This window comes from Castor canadensis, chromosome 3 (genome assembly GCF_047511655.1).
Source record: "Castor canadensis chromosome 3, mCasCan1.hap1v2, whole genome shotgun sequence".
Lineage (NCBI taxonomy): Eukaryota > Metazoa > Chordata > Mammalia > Rodentia > Castoridae > Castor > Castor canadensis.
The window spans coordinates 88,161,738-88,165,578 of record NC_133388.1 but is presented as its reverse complement, the minus strand read 5'-3'; the positions used below and the strand labels follow the sequence as shown (position 1 = coordinate 88,165,578).

Genomic DNA, 3,841 nt, shown 5'->3' with positions numbered 1-3,841 from the left:
ATATTTTTTTTTCCATGAGAAATTAGAACCTAGAATTTTATGGTTTGAAGGTAAATGGAATTGGAGGAAATCATGTTAATTGAAATAAGCCATGTTCAGAAACACAAAGGCTGCAGGAGAGAAATCTCAATGTGGAAGATAGGTCCAAAAAATAAACATATGCACAAAAACAAACACGATCATATACACATTGATATTTAGAACTTGGTTCTAATAGTGAAACTAGTCTTTGGCACTGAGGGAGGAAGGAAAGTAAAAGACAATGATAGTTAACAATATTCAGGGGCTGGTGTCCACGAAGGGAGTGAAGGCAGCCGAGCCAGCATCCCATGCCTCCTATCCTGGGGCTTCTCTAAAGCAGGAGGGCAAGTCTCTGCCCCCGATGCCTGGGCTCCCATGTGGGCTGGGCCTGCCATCAAGGTCCCTGGGACTGCCATCAAGGTCCCCAGCCCTGTATCCTGCCACAATCAAGGTGACTGATAGAACAATAATGTCGTCATTTATAAGTCAGCAGCCATTTTATCCTCAGACCTCGCTGGAGAAACTTCCAAGGACAGCCCCACCCTTAAACAAATTCCTGTGCTCTAAGACAGCCCCACCCCTACAAGAGACAACTGCACATGTGCTAACTTCCTTAACTTCCCCCTTCTATAAAAGCCACACCTGGCCCAGATTCGCTGCTGTGCCATCTTTTCCCCGGCCAGCCTGGCAGTTTGGGCCTGCCATTAAACTTTGCTCTATGGACATGAGACTTTTCTTGTGAGCTTTCTTTGTGAGCAGCATTTTTCCTAACAGTGACCATACTGTCCACTATTCCTCTGTGGCCTCCACTGTGGGAAGCAAGCAGAGCTCTGAGGCAGAGAGCCGAGCCAAGGATCTGAGCTCCTTGTTGACTCCTTCTCCTGCTAAGCACAGAACCAACATGGATGGCAGGTGGTAGTCCAGGGGTGGAAGCTCTCTGAACTTCAGCAATGATCCAGACTTTGTCTAGGTGCAGGAGATTCCAATCTTCCAGGCCCTGTTGAAAGGATTCCAGAGTGGCCAGATGTCCCCAACCAACACCAATTGGAGAAACTGGATTCTCAGCAGGTGTTGAAAGTTTGCCTCCAATACCAGGATTCCCTACACCAGTGTGCTGAGGCCATTGCTTTTGATCAGAATGCTTTGGTTAAATGAATCAAAGAGATGAATCTCTCGGTAGAAACCCTGTTTGGCTTCATGCAGGAGAGCCAGAAAAGATACGCCAAGTACACTGAGCAGATCCAAAAAGTCACTGAGATATTCACCACCCTGCACAGCATCCAGATGGGCATGGAGCAGACAGCGCCTGTGATGCAGGGCTCAATGGCATGCTGTGAGAGCCAGAACCAGCCACTGGATCCCTTCATGAGGCCTGACCAGGAGCTCCAGCTCTAGGGTGGCACTCCTGACAGGCAGATCATGTGAGGAGCCCAGGGCATCCTGGGCCATGGCTGGTGGCAGTTGGGTTCTGGTGCCTCCGGAGGGGCAATGTGTGCAGGGCACAAACACCTGCCTCACACTTCTGTCCCCAGTATCTGCCCTGCATGGCCTGAACCACACGCATGCTTGGTGACAGCTGAAGTCAGGGACGTTTCAAGTATTAGGTTCTTTAGAGAAGTCTGTGTTGGGTCTGGAGACCTAAGGCAGATGAGTAAGTATCCCATCCCCCATGGAGAGCAATATCATTCCTGCATCCTGAGGAGTTAGAGTCCTGCATTCCTGCATCCTAAAGGAGAGATACAGATCTTCCACAGGGCTGATGAGCAAAATGCTCTCAAGATTATTTTCCCTCCCCCAATAAAGGTGCAAACCAAACCAGCTCAACTGAGAAAGCCTGCGAATCCATGGCCAATGAGGAAAACCCACCTAACCCAGAGTTAGAATGTCCATAAAAACCCCAGCCTTTACCTGAGCAGTGAGCCACTGGCTTCCAGGCTCTGCTGCAGTACCTTAGTTGTAGCCTTTCCTTTCTCTCTAATGAATCCTACTTTATATACTGGCTTTGACTCATCATTCAGCTGCCTCATGAGCCAGTGTTCTGGCCTGTGAAGGCAAGGACCCTCAACACCGGCACATAACATTTTGGCGATGCACAAAGGGACTTCCTGTCTTTTGGAATGTCTTGAGCACCAGACCAATAGAGGCATGCCTAAGGTGCGACCTGAGTGACCCTTGAGTGTCTGGTGCCCTGCTGAATGCTCCTGCTGGGGGAACTCCCCTGCTGAGGACTAGCCAAAGGCAGACTTCCTTGCACTGCTCAGCCTGCCTGTCTCTTCTTATCTTCCTCAGGGACTTTCCCATCATGGTGTCAAGCCAGCCACTCCTTGCCAACTCTGGCCTCATGGAGATTCTGGCTCTGGGGGAGCTCATGCTCCCTCCCTGCAGGCCAAGACCAAGCCTGGGGTTTATTTGGTATGCCTCATGCTATGTTGGAGGAGTCCTGATTGGTTATGGCACCTGATGACTGCTTCTCTTTCCCCCCTTGTCTAATGCTCCTTCTGCCTGAGACAGTGACCTGAGAGTGGAGGTTTTTTGTTTCTGAAAGTGTTCCAGTACTACTCAGTGGGAGTGACCTAGAAGCACACATGATTGCTAATCCCTCAGGCCTGTGTCATGCCTCCAGGCTCTGCCTTCCCCTCTCTTACCTAAGACTTCAGGACACCTTTTCTGCTCCCTCTGTGGTCTCACCGCGTGTCCTTTGTCTCTGTCTGCCTTCCCCTCCCTGAGCTTACTGGGACCCTGCCCTCCTATAAAAAACTTGTAGCATGGTACCTTAAGACTTAAGTTATTCCCACTAGTTTGTCAGCCCCCTCAGTCTAAAGCAACTTTAAATCAGCTGCTAGGCACCTGCAAGGTAAAAGCACTAACAAAAAACTGCAACTGCCACACTCATGCCCTAACTCTGCCCCTGCAAGGAGAGGATGGAAAGCAAATAGGCGTGCTTGTACACAGGGATGCCAGCCCTGGGCACAGTGGGAAAGCCTGCCATAGGTAAGAGAATCCATAGTGAGGACCCAGCACACATCCTGGGCTGCCAGCCACCGCCACACAAGGCGATGTCTGTGACACACAGAGGAAAAATAAACGTGCACAGGCATGTGTACACAGGGAGGGAGGAGGGGCGACAGGCCACAGGATCAGGCCTATGTATGCAGGATCTCTGGTCCCAGTTTTGGGAGGGGCAGCGATGTCTTTCACAAGCCCCGCTCCAGCCTCACCTTATGCCTTGAGCCACAGGACCCAGCCCTTGTTAGTGCAAGGTGATGTTCTCAAAGAAAGGACTAATGTAACCTCCAGGGAACAGCAAAACGGGCGTTATTGTGGTCTCTAAAATTCTCATTTAAAATTTCCTATACTTTTAGCCTCAGCGTAAAATTTCCCTCCAAATATTAGCACTAGTTGTCCCTTGTGGTACTGTTATTGCCCCGGGACACCCTCTGAATGCCCTTCTCTAACTTTACAGGTGATTTATTCCTTTGTTAAAAATGTAGCCTTTATTAAAGAGGCTGTCTGCTTTTACCTAAAAGGCAGGATCCTAGCGTTTTGTTTTTTTCTCTTCTCACTGCATCGGTCAGGTGGTCTAACCCAACCAGGTCACTTTCCCTGGTCCTGACCACAGCACATAACATCTGCATCCAGAGTTACTTTTATTTTGTTTAGATTTTTTTTGAGTGTATATAATCTACCAACTGGAATGAAAATGTGGAGAGGAGAAAATGTATAAGAACCTGTGTGTCCTCATTGCCCTTGTGAAAGTTTACTAAGGCTCTGAGTCACAAGGTGTAAATATAAAAATCTCACTTAAAATAATTGAAATGCA

The 3,841-nt window shown here is 48.8% G+C and overlaps 1 pseudogene; it reads left to right on the top strand.

Moving 5' to 3' along the window:
- Positions 1–262: 262 nt before the first annotated feature.
- On the top strand, positions 263–1,416 carry LOC109702754 (BLOC-1-related complex subunit 5 pseudogene; annotated as a pseudogene).
- The last annotated feature ends 2,425 nt before the right edge of the window (positions 1,417–3,841 follow it).